General features: G+C 43.8%; 1 protein-coding gene and 1 long non-coding RNA gene across 4 annotated transcripts in view; both read left to right on the plus strand.

The window, feature by feature from the left end:
- Positions 1–13,553, plus strand: part of LOC130296867 (pregnancy zone protein-like) — a 595,153-nt gene that overhangs the window by 371,186 nt on the left and 210,414 nt on the right. The gene's annotated exons all lie outside the window — the stretch shown is intronic.
- Positions 110–11,382, plus strand: LOC130296876 (uncharacterized). Its single transcript, XR_008849326.1, has 3 exons — positions 110–129; positions 10,473–10,565; positions 11,271–11,382. It is a non-coding gene; the product is annotated as an uncharacterized LOC130296876 (long non-coding RNA).

Here is a 13,553-nt window from a genome sequence, read left to right on the forward strand (position 1 = left end):
GGTTTTTACTTAAAGGGGTATTTACTTGAAGTTTTACTTGATATGTAACCAGACTTATTTGAAAGATTTAACTTTTGATTTTGTATATTACAGGTGTAAGCAACTTATCGTGAAACTAAAATTCAAAATGTAAGTATTTTTGGTTTTCTCATTATTTCACATTATATTTTATATTGTTACTAACAGTCATAGTAACATAGTAACATAGTTCATACGGTTGAAAAAAAGACCAGAGTCCATTAAGTTCAACCTATAACTCTGAGTCCATACTGAGTTGATCCGATCCACAGGAAGGCAAAAACCCTCATACAAGAGGTAAAAATTCCAGACTCAAAATATGGCATCAGAATAAATCCCTGGATCAACCTTCTGTCCCTATAAATCTATTATACATAACCAGCAATAATGTTGTTCTCCAAAAATGCATCCAGACCCTTTTTGAACTCTTTTTTTTTTTTACAGAGTTCACCATGGCCACCTCCTCAGGCAGAGAATTCCAGTCTCACTGCTCTTACAGTAAAGAACCCCCATCTGTGCTGGTGTATAAACCTGCTTTCCTCTAGACGTAGAGGATGCCCCCTTGTTATAGATATAGTCCTGGGTATAAATAGGTCATGTGAGAGATGTCTGTACGGCCCCCTGATATATTAATACGGAGGTATTAGATCGCCCCTAAGGCTGCTTTTTTCTAAACTAAATAACCCTAATTCTGATAATCTTTCTGGGTACTGTAGTCCTCCCATTCCCCATATTACTCTGATTGCTCGTCTTTGAACCCTCTCCAGCTCCACTATATCTTTCTTGTACACTGGTGCCCAGTACTGTACACAGTATTCTATGTGTGGTCTGACTAGTGATTTGTACAGCGGTAGAATTATTTCCTTGTCGTGGGCATCTATGCCCCTATTGATGCACCCCATGATTTTATTTGCCTTGCCAGCAGCTGCCCGACACTGGTCACTACAGCTAAATTTACTGTTAACTAAAACGCCCAAGTCCTTTTCCATGTCAGTCGTCCCAAGTGTTCTCCCATTTAACACATAATCCCAGCCCAGATTTTTCTTCCCCATGTGAATTACCTTACATTTATCAGTGTTGAACCTCATCTGCCACTTTCTAGCCCAAACCTACAACCTATCCAGTTCCATTTGTAACAGTGCACTGTCCTCTTTTGTGTTTACCGCTTTACAGAGCTTAGTATCATCTGCAAAGATTGCTACTCTACTATTCACACCCCTCTACAAGGTCCTTAATGAATATATTAAATAGGACAGGACACAAGACTGACCCCTGTGGTCCCTACTAGTAAGTCCCCCAATCAGAATAAGTACCATTAATAACCACCCTCTGTTTGCTATCACTGAGCCAGTTACTTACCCACTTACACACATTCTCCCCCAGCCCCATTCTTCTTATTTTATGCACCAGCCTTTTATGTGGCACCGTATCAAATGTTTTGGAAAAATCCAGATATACAACATGCAACCATTGCCCCTGGTCCAGTCTGGAGCTCACCTCCTCATAAAAGCTGATCAGGTTAGTTTGACAGGACCGATCCCTCATAAAGCCATGCTGATATGGGGTCATACATTTATTTTTATCAAGATACTCCCAAATAGAATCTCTTAGAAAACCCTCAAACAATTTACATACAACGGAGGTTAAACTAACAGGTCTATAATTCCCTGGGTCACCTTTTGGCCCCTTTTTTAAATATTGGCACCACATTTGCCATGCGCCAGTCTTGGGGGAACCTTCCCGGTCACTGTAGAGTCCCTGAATATTAGTAATGTAATAGGCAGACCCCTATTTTTCATTCCATTAGAACACGGGGGTGAATGCCATCTGGACCTGGCAATTTGTCTATTTTGATTATTATTTTTTTTTTTTGTAGGTGGCACTGTACTTCTTCCTGGGTTAGACAGGTGACCTCTACTGGGGAGTTTACCTCATCTCGCTGTATTTCACTTAGCATTTAATTTTCCTCTGTGAATACAGTGGAGAAGAATTTGTTAAATATATTAGCTTTTTCCTGATCTCAGTCTATAATTTCTTCCTCATCATTTTTTAAAGGGCCTACACTTTTTTTTTTTATGTTAACTTTTTTTTTGCTATTTATATAGTTAAAGAACATTTTGGGGTTAGTTTTACTCTTTGGCAATGAGTCATTCTGTCTATTTTTGCAGCTTTCATCATTTTTTTTTTTTTCTCTCTAGCTTTTTAATGCTTCGCTGTCGACCTGTTTTAGTAGTTTAAATTTATTTTTGTCTTTTATTGCCCCCTTAACCTGTTCAGGACCCATGTCATACCGGTATGTTATGGGACCCTGGTAGTTAAGGACCCATGACGTACATGTACGTCCGTGCGAATTTCGGATCGGGGTGACTGCTGATATTGATCAGCAGGCACCCTGCGCAAATGCCCAGGGGGGGGGGGTTGTCATCAGACCCGCCATGTCGGCGATCGCCGCAAATCGGTGAGTTCACACAGGCAATTTGCGCAATTCTGGGTCATATGGGTCTATGGTGACCTGGAAAGTAAGGGGATTGGGGTTGTCCAAGACACCCATGATTCTCCACCCCCCCCCCCCCCCCCCGAAGGGATAGGAGTGAGGTGGCAGGGGTGCCACCCCTCCTATCCCTGCTATTGGTCATATAAACGAGACGGCCAATAGCAGATCGGGGGCGGGGGTTAACATTCGGTTTCCCCGTTCTGCCCACCAACAATAGGCGGGAAAGAATGGGGAAACCAAGGAGGACCGGCGCCGAAGTCCACTTACCCATCTGGTGGCAGCGGAGGAGATTATCGGCTGCAATGATCGGCGGGCGGCGATGACGTGTGGCTGGCTCTTTGGATCCTACAGAAGCCGGTGAGTTGCCTAGCAACATCTGGAGGGCTACAGTTTGAGACCACAGTGGTCTCTAAACTGTAGCCCTCCAGATGTTGCAAAATTATGACTCCCAGCATGCCAACACAGCTGTTTGCTGTCTGGGCATGCTGGGATTTGTAGTTTTGCCACATCTGGAGGGCCACAGTTTGGAGATTACAGTGCAGTGGTCTCTAAACTGTAGCTCTTCAGATGTTGCAAAACTGCAAATCCCAGCATGCCTAAACAGCAAACAGCTGTCTCGGCATGCTGGGAATTGTAGTTTCGTACCTCCAGCTGTTGCATAACTACATCTCTCATCATGTCTGTCACGAACACACCCTATCGGTCCAGCCAAGACATTAGTGTGTGTGATGGTGCAAGGGTTAAAGCCGCCAGACCTCTGGGTATCCACTACTAGTCCCAGCAAGTGCCCAAATTAACCCTTAGATAAACGTGTTTCCACCAGAGCTGCCTTCAGAAAGGTGAGCTCATATATTTAGAGATCAAAGACCAGAGCCGATTAAACATTTAATCTGATAAAAGGTATCAGTGCTATGCATAAAAATAAACAAATGACATAGTTACAAAAATATGAAAGTTTAGCAAGGCAAGTTCAGAAAACAAAAGATGACTTTCTTACAGCATGAGGATATAGCAGTCCATGAGAGTGAGTTCCAGCTGTTCTTAGGAGGGTCTTGTCGGCTTGTTGCACAGCCTTTAACAACCAACTTTTAGTCTAGCATTGTTTAAATATCATATCTGCTTTCTTGGGAGGGAGACTCCATTCCCCCCTCCCCTCTGATCCCACTTCTCTCTTCCTGGCCCCCTTATCAGTGAGATTATATGATGGGAGTGCACCTTACATCCTGCTGCTCCAAAAAAGCCTTTGACTTCAAAGGAGATGTAAACAAACAGCCAGACCCCCAATAAAATGCAATACACAAACCCACAGTCTGAATGACCTCTCGCTCATGGCTTGGATAATACATCACACGGTTATAATTATAATACACATATAGGAGTTTAATAATCAGGCCATGGGCCTGACAATGCCCTTCGGCGATCAGTACATGCTGGGAGTTGTAGTTTTGGAACCGCTGGAGACACACTGGTTGGAAAATTCTTAGTTAGGTAACAGAACCTAACTGAAGGTTTTCCAACCAGTGTGCCTCCAGCTGTTGCAAAAGTACAACTCCCAGCATGCACTGTCTGTCAGTACATGCTGGGAGTTGTAGTTTTGCAACAGCTGGAGGTTACATTCACACAGGTGAGTTTACAGTAAGTTTCCTGCTTGAAGTTTGTGCTGTGGCAAATTTTTGCCCGCAGTGCAAACTCCTAGCGGGAAACTCACTGTAAATCTCTGCCAGTGCGAGTGTACCCTAAAAGCACTACACGAACACATAATAAAGGGTAAAACACTACATATGCACCCACTTATACTGCCCCCCCCCCCCCCAATAAAAAATGTATTTTACGGCAGTGTTTCCAAAATGGAGCCTCCAGCTGTTGCAAAACAACTCCCGGCATTTCCGGACAGCCACTGAATGTCAAGGCATTGTTTAGCAACAGCTGGAGGCACCCTGTTTGGAAATCACTGGAGTAGAATACCCCTATGTCCACCCCAATTCACTCCCTGATTTAGTTCTCAAATGCTCATGGGGCTCTCACTCCGGAGCACTGTCGTATTTCAAGGAAACTGTTCAGGGCCACATATGGGGTATTTCCGTACTAGGGAGAAATTGCACTACAAATTTTGGGGGGGGCTTTCTCCTTTTACCCATTTATGAAAAGGAAAAGTATGGGGCAACACCAGCCTGTTGGTGCGAATTTTTTTTATTTTAACAGGCTGGTGTTACCCCATACGTTTTATTTTCACAAGCAGTAAAAGGGGGAAAAAGACCCACAAAATTTGTAACGCAATTTCTCCTGAGTAAAGAAATGCCCGCATATGTGGGCGTAAAATGCTCTGCGGGCGCACAACAAGGCTCAGGAGTGTGAGCACACTATGTACATTTGAGGCACAGGGGTGGCTGATTTTACAGCGGTTCTGACATAAACGCAAAAAAATTAATCTAACATGTGACCCCATTTTGGAAACTACACCCCTCACGGAATGTAACAAGGGTTATAGTGAGCCTTAACACCCCACAGGTGTTTGACGAATTTTCATTAAAGTTGGATGGGAAAATTAGATTTTTTTATTTTTTACGAAAATGCTGGTGTTACTCTAAAATTTTTAGGTGTTATTTTTAGGAAAATAAAGCCCCTCAAAATTTGTAACCCCATTTCTTCTGAGTAAGAACATATCCCATATGTGGATCTAAAGTGCTCTGCGGGCGAACTACAATGCTCAGAAAAGGAGCGCCATTGGGCTTTTGAAGAGAAAATCTGTCCGGAATTGAAGGCCATGTGCGTTTACAAAGCCCCCATAGTGTTAGGACAATGGACCCCCCCCCCCCACATGTGACCCCATTTTGGAAACTACACCCCTCACGTAATGTGTACAGTGAGCATTTATGCCCCACAGGTGTCTGATCCAGTGGTCCAGTGTTCTGGCATCACGGGGGGCTTTGTAAATGCACATGGTCCCTGACTTCCATTCCAAACAAATTCTCTTTCCAAAAGCTCAATGGCGCTCCTTCTCATCTGAGCATTGTAGTTTGCCAGCAGAGCACTTGACGTCCACACATGGGGTATTTCCATACTCATTATTTTTTCCAAATTTGGGGGGTCATTTTCTCCTATTACCCCTTGTAAAAATGTAAAATTTTTGTGAAAAAAATGTTTTTTTTTTTCATTTACACATCAAACTTTAACACAGTTGTAAAACACCTGTGAGGTGTTAAGGCTCACTGTACCCCTTGTTATGTTCCTTGAGGGGTGTAGTTTCCAAAATGGTATGTTATGTGGGTTGTTTTTTTGCTGTCCTGGCACCATAGGGGCTTCCTAAATGTGACATGCCCCCCAAAAACATTTTTGGCAAAATTTGCTTGCCAAATGTGACTCCTCCTCTTCTGAGCATTATAGTTCGCCCGCAGAGCATTTAATGTCCTAACATGGGGTATTTCCATACTCAGAAGAGATGAGGTTACAAATTTTTGGGGAATTTTATCCCATTACCATTTGTAAAAATGGTAAATTTGAGGGAAAAAACTGCACTTTAGTGAACTAGTCATCTGATGGATGGAGGGATCAATCTGCAACTAATGCAACAGCTGTAGGCACCCTGATTGAAAACCACAGGTCTGCAGTTCATTCATGTTTCAATGGGTGTGGGAGGGAGGAAAATGGAATTGTGGGATTTGTAGTAAGAAAAATAAAAAAGCCAAACGGGAACTGCCAATTCACAAAAAGCTAGCCACAGTGTTATGGTAATCTCAGAACATAGCCATTTATCCCCAAGACAAGCACAGATCCTTCCTAAACATGTCCATTAGTGCCAGCCAGGTACATACTAAAATCACCTTATGGCGGAGAACCCCTTTAACGTTCTTATTCATCCATATTGGTTTTCTTTTATTTCTGACCCTTTTATTCCCATAAGGTGTATACATCTTTCAGTGAGAATTTTACGATATTTTTAAGACTCCCATTTAGTGTCAGCATTCATGTTTTTGAGGACATTATCCCATTTTATATTAAGGGCTTCTCTGAGTAGATCAAACTTTGCCTTCCTAAAGTTCATTGTTTTTGTGGCCCCTCAAGAGATTCCCTTATTGAAGAACAAGTTATAATGTATTTTATTATGATCACTATTTCCTAGGTGTCCTTCTACTTGTACATTAGTTACTGTCAGGTCTTTGGGTTAACATTAAGTCTAGTAGGGCGCCCCTCTGGTCGGGCCCTGAACCATTTGGGACAGATAATTGTCTTTAGCTATAGTCAGAAACCTGTTTCCTTTATGTGGTTCACAGGTCTCAGTCTCCCAGTTTATATCAGGATAACTAAAGACCCCCATTATTCACATCATTATTTGCTGCCTTGTTTATTTGCCTCAGTAATTGCAGGGGTGTGGGGGGAAAAAAAAAAAAATAAATAAATAAATAAAATTGTCCAAGGGACTAAAGCGGAGCACAATCTACTTGTCCCTCAAGAAAATACATTTGTCCTGGTAGATCAAATAATTTCAACCAAAATAGTCTGTAAATAAGGTCTTTATTAGTTTCTGCACTTACGTTTTTCCTTCTCACCCTATAACAGCCATAACTCTTATTTTTCCATCTACAGACCCATATGAGGCTTGTTTTTTTGTGGGGCTAAGTATACTTAGTAATTAGAGATGAGCGAACTTACAGTAAATTCGATTCGTCACGAACTTCTCGGCTCGGCAGTTGATAACTTATCCTGCATAAATTAGTTCAGCTTTCAGGTGCTCCGGTGGGCTGAAAAAGGTGGATACAGTCCTAGGAAAGAGTATCCAAGGACTGTATCCACCTTTTCCAGCCCACGGGAGTACCTGAAAGTTGAACTAATTTATGCAGGATAAGTCATCAAATGCCGAGCCGAGAAGTTCGTGAAGACTCAAATTTACTGTAAGTTCGCTCATTTCTATTTGTAATGACACCTTTCATTTTTCCATAGCTTATGCTCTGAAACAAATATTTATTTGTGAGGTGAAATTGACAAAAAATGGGGGTTTTCTTTTTTTTGCCATTCACCTTGTGGTCAAACTTACATGTTTGGATACTTTAGGTCCGCCTGATTACACAAATATCAAATTTGTTTCGTTCATGTTTTAATGATTTTTATTTTTTTTTTTATTCCTGATCCCTAGAGAAATTTTTGTCCATGTACTGGGCTGTATGAGGGCTATTTTTTTGGGCCATAATATACTGTTTGTATCGGTACCAATTTGGTATTGGTCAGACTTTTTGAACACTTTTATTACTTCATTTTTTTCTGGGCTTTGATGTTATAACATTTTTTTTTACGTTGATGCTATTTACTGTACGGGATATAAAATGTTATTTTTTTTAATAGTTCGGACAATTATGCAAGCACCAATACCAGATGTTTATTTTTAGGTTTACACATTTTTATATGGGAAAGGGGGGTACTAAGAACTTGGAAGGGGTTCATGTTTTTAAACCTTTTATTAAACTTTTTTTTTTAAATACACTTCTTTAGGAGGAATCATTTTAGATTCCTCATACAGATCAATGCATTTCTATTGGACTCCATTGATCTGTGCTCATTTTGTTGAATGCAGATCCACGGGGGCAGCCATGAATGCAGAGGTAAGCCCCCCCCCCCCCCCCGCCCTCTGCGATCACGCTGCAGGGGGGGGGGGGGGCGATCCACCCCACTAGACCACCAGGGATTGTTAAAAGATCCCTTTAGACAACCTTCAGATCATGCAGCATGCTGAGCTATTAGTGGCAGCCCCCAGCTACTGAAATCGTCCAGGGGCCACAGAGGATGGAGCGGGCATGAGTCAGGAGCCCACTCAATACACCCGGAGTGCCAGTGTGAGGTGCAGACTTGCATCCCATGCAAGTCTGCATCTGCTCCTGCACCTCACACCGGCATTATTTATAATAAAAAATAAAAAAAAGGGGGCAAGTCGGTCCGACCCTGCTTGCCCAATACAGGGCTAAATCTATGAAAAATTCACCTGCCCGGAACTACATGTCCATGGTGTCGGGCGATAGGATTTCCACATCCCTGAATTGATCTTTTGCCTCTTTCATAATGTTTGATGGCTTATAGCAAACCCCTATTAGAATTTTTTTGATTCTTATCTCAATATATTTCTACCCATAATTAATCCACATTATCATATCCCTACCATGTATCTTCCCGCAGTGCGGCCTTCAGACTGGACTTTACATAAAGACTAACTCCTCCCCCTTTCCGTTTTGTCCGATCCTTCCTCAATAGACTATATCCCTGTATGTTGACCGCCCAGTCACAGCTATCATCCAACAAAGTCTCTGTTATACCCGCTATATCATAATCCTCCTCAGAAATGTTCAACTCCAGTTCGTCAGTTTTATTGGTCAGACTTCTGGCATTAGTCAACAGGCAATTCAATGTTTTGTCGTTTTTTTGTTTTTTTTTCCCATATGACTCCTATCCCTATTAACTATTCTAACCCCCTCCCTCCGCTCCACCCCCAGGTACATGAAGTTCCCCCTCTGTGTTGTAGGTTCCCTCCCCCCCCACCCCCAGTCCCTAGTTTAAACACTCCTCCACCCTTCTATCCATCTTCTCCCCAAGCACAGCTGCACCCTCCCCATTGAGGTGCAGCCCGTCCCTACGGTAGAGCCGGTATCCTACAGCGAAGTCAGCCCAGTTCTCCATGAACCCAAACCCCTCCTTCCTACACAGCTTCTGAGCCACTTATTCACCTCCCTAATATCCTACTGCCTCTCTGGTGTGGCTCGTGGTACAGGTAATATTTCAGAAATTACCTTGGAGGTCCTTGCCTTAAGCTTGCAGCCTAAGTCCCTGAAATCCTTTTTAAGGACACTCAACCTACCTCTTACTTTGTGATTGGTGCCAATATGTACCATGACTGCTGGGTCCTCTCCAGCCCCACCCAGCAACCTGTCAACCCGATCCACGATGTGCCGAACTCGAGCACCAGGAAGACTACACACTGTTCGGCGATCCCGGTCTTTGTGACAGATTGCCCAGTCTGTCCTCCTAATTGAGTCCCCCACTACAAGTACCTGACTGGCCTGCCCTGCACTCCTCCCTCCCTCCTTCCTGGAGCAGACCCCCCCTCCCCCCGGCGGTCAGAGGCAGAGTTCTCCTAGCTCTGAAAGGGCATCTGCCAACTGAGCAAACTTGTTGGTGTGTGCCAGTTCAGGACTAGCCTCCCTGACCCTTTTGCCTCTACCTCGTTTTCTGTAACCCAGCTAACTGCCTGATTGTCCTGCACCTCCGTCCCACTATCCTCCCCCACCTCTACCCCAGAGAGTACTTGCTCAGTGAGCAGGAGACTCCTCTCCAGGATTTTAAAATTATCTTCAGTGATTAAGGGGTTATTCAGCTATTTAAATTGTGTCCCCTATCTCTAGAACTTGGCCCGACTCTCCCTGTGAAACTCTCTGGAGTCCACCTTTTTGAGGTGGCCCGCTCAGCCAATCACCAGTTGCAGCGGTAGCCCGCCTCTGTTGGTGATTGTCTGAGTGGGCCGACATCTCAGAAGGTGGGGGACAGGGTGTTATGCAGGGAGAGTCAGGCCCCATCCTGTGAATAGGGGACACTTTTTTAATAGCTGAATAACACCTCTAAATGTTTCATACAAAGGCCCCGGACCCCGTTGATCTGCCCCATTTGTAATAAGACAGAAAAGCCCCTAGAAAAGAATCTATGAAAAATATGCATGAAGGACCGGAGTGATGAGGAAATCAAGGCAACATTTGCTGAAGCCAAAAACAACCTGGTTAAAGTTGTGGCCAAGGGCCTCGCCATTGAATTCAATCAGGTTGCCGAACTGGTGTGCGATATTGGGTGCCAGGAAAATGTAATGTTCCTTAGTGTCCGTGGATTTATGATCTACAACTGTCCTCTTGTCACTTGGTTTGTATGGTCTTTAATCCAATTTAGCAATTGTATTATTTTAATGAGATTTTTAAATTCTTTTTATTCCAAGCAACAGTAAAAGACACTAAAAGAAACGTCGGATGAAAATAAAGGATTCTAAACCAAGAACCCCAGAGAAGAACCCAAATACAGACAGGGAAAGGTAAGGGACCCCGCCAGCCCCGATTTCCGCCCCGATCACCACCCAACAGTGAATGGTCGGTTGTTCCAAAGGATCAATCACGTGATCGTGAGGTGGCACCCGTGCCACCTCACTCCTGCTGGGTAAGGGTGAATGGGGCTGTCTTGGACAGCCCCAATCATCCTTTTTCCGGGTCACCAGAGACCCAATTGACCCGGAAGCGGTCTGAATTGGTTGTTGATTTGCGGTGATCGGCAACATGGTGTTTGCACGCGGGTGCCTGCTGATAGATAGGCAGTACCGCGGGTGATCAGATAAGCCAATTGCTGCAGATGCTGAGATCTGTATTGATCATGGCATCTGAGGGGTTAATGGGAGACATCAGCGCGATCACTGATGTCCGCCATTACCGGCAGATCCGGGGCTGCTGACAGCCACCGGGAATAAAGCGAGCGCATCTCCTGCGCTCGTGTCACAGCCGTGCTGTGCGCTAAGTGACACTATGCAGTGCCGTACACTTACGGTGCATGTCCTTAAGGGGTTAAATAGTATTTATCAGTTAGTATTTAAAGTTTATCTTTGCATGCATCTGCTTAAACATGGCTGCCAGGGTCACAATGGAGACTCGTGTCTCTCTGCTTCATTCTGACCCAGTCAGAACCCATGACTCCACGGTATATTTGAAATATTCCTAAACGGGTAATAATAAATCTAATTCTTTTACAGCTCTCGACTCCAAAATAAGGCTGTAAAGAAAAAACAAGAAGCCGTCATGATTTGTTGTTCAGAGACAAAAGAAAAAGAACACAAAGTAACGGACACCAAAACTGTGATAATTGAGCCCAATTATAAATGGAACCACCCGTTAAGAAAAAGATGGCGGATGCAGGAATGTATAAGAGGCAGTCTGTAGAATTAGAACCCCTTGCTGGCTTCCAAAAATTCCTTTCAAATACGTTAAGAATAGTGCGTTATAAACAAGAGGTAAGAACCAAATTTTCATGAAAATAACAAGGTCAGTCTCTTCCTTTTCGTAATATCTTTTTTTTTTTTTTTTTCCCATATTATCTTAGGTTGAGAATGTAGCACGATTCTTATTATTCACCAACAGTGAAAAGCCAGCACTAGATTTCATTTATAACATTGAGAAGTCATGTGATTACTTTGACAAGTTGCTGGAAATGGGAAACACTCATCAGACAGTCTTCAATTATCTCAAGAACGTGAAGCGCTTTGTCATATCTTATTAATGCCACATCACTCGTCTTCAGAGACAAGGAGACGTATAGTGCGGCAGGGATCTACCTGAGCCAACTTGGGATATTCCAAAAGCGTCTCCGCAAAGGAATAGCTAAGGAGTATGTAATAAAGTGAGTATAAAAGAATAAAAAAAGCTACACATTGTACTCCACCCTTAGACATGTTATCGCCTATCCATAAGGATAGGGGATAAGATGTCTGATTGCAGGGGTCTCACCACTGGGGACCCCCGTGATCTCTGCTGTGGCTCCCCGGACATCTGGTGCACTGAGCGAACTTCCCTCCATGGCGGATGACTGGCGATGCGGGGCGGAGGCTCGTTGTGTCACGTTCACGCCCCGCTCGTGACATCATGCCCATGCCCCCTCAATGAAAGTCTATGGGAGAGGTCACGCCAGCTGTCACACCCCTTCCCATAGACTTTCATTGAGGGGCGTGGCCGTGACGTCGAGTGGGGTGCGGCCATGACGTCACGAGCCTCCGGAGCTGCACCCGATGCTCTAAACGAACGCTGGGTGCCGCAGGCAGATCGCGGGGGTCCCCAGCAGCAGGACCCCCATGAGCAGACATTTAATCCCCCTATCCTTTGGATAGGGTATAAGATGTCTAGGGACAGAGTACCCTTTTAAGGACCAACAATTTTCATGTTTTTTTCCCTCCTCTCCTTTTTAAGACATAAGTGTTATTTTTTGCACCGCCAAATGTGTGTGGGGTGGGGGTTTGTTTTTACGTAGTGCAGATACTGACAGGGTATCATTATTCTGAGGGTCAATACTATTCCAATGCTTTTAGTTAAGATTTTCTATTTTACTGTTAAAAAAGAAACTTTTATAACTACCTTTGTTGATACAGGGATAGCCTGTATGGCTTTAATCCTGTCCTGAGTAAGGTGTCTTGTGCCTTGAGATGCAGTGACCAAGGAAGACAACTGAAGTGGAACACCACTGGAGTTTCTGTTTTGAGGCCTTGTAGCCTTGATCTGCCAGACAGCAGAGGAGACTTTCAGAGTGTCTTTCTGCAGATGCTAGTGTGGTGTCCCGGTACAGGACATGTCCTATCCCTTTTGTCTGGAGTCCCCTCAGCCAAAGTCCCTCCATGCTAATGGGCTCTCCTGAAGGGCTAACCCCTAGTCGCCTCTTAATGTAATATTTAATGTATATACTTTAATATAGGATACCTCTGTATAGGACCTTAGAGGTCATGTGCCTTTAATTTGTTATGCTATGGTTTAAGGACCTTTGGGTCATGTGATATACCCAGAGTTCCAGAGGTCAGGACTGACAGGTTTGGCTATCAGATGAGCTTTGTCCCACCCCCTTAATATATAAGGGGCTGCTGCCACTAAATACTTAGTTCCGGACTACCAAGCAGCACTAATATCATAGCTCATCATCAATTCAAGCTAGGCCTGAAGCCTAATCTTCCGCAGCCACTAAACCGTGAGTCCTCCAGCTCAAAACTACTAAAATCCTGTGACTACTGCAACTGAATTATCTTCAAACTAGTAGCACAGTGGCTAGAAAATCAAAGCTCATTATACTTAGAAGTCCCAGCAAACATGTGAGGAACCTGAACTACGGTCCTCTATGCAAAGACTGTTTTGTTACCTGCAGTTGCATAAAATATGCAGTAAAGTTTATTCCTGTTTTCATCAATATCTGCTGTGGACATTCAATTATTTCTCCCTACCGTTTCTGGGACGGTTGGCAGTAGGACCATTACCCTAAGGAAACTGCATCCTGGCATCAC

This window comes from Hyla sarda, chromosome 12 (assembly GCF_029499605.1).
Source record: "Hyla sarda isolate aHylSar1 chromosome 12, aHylSar1.hap1, whole genome shotgun sequence".
NCBI classification, from domain to species: domain Eukaryota; kingdom Metazoa; phylum Chordata; class Amphibia; order Anura; family Hylidae; genus Hyla; species Hyla sarda.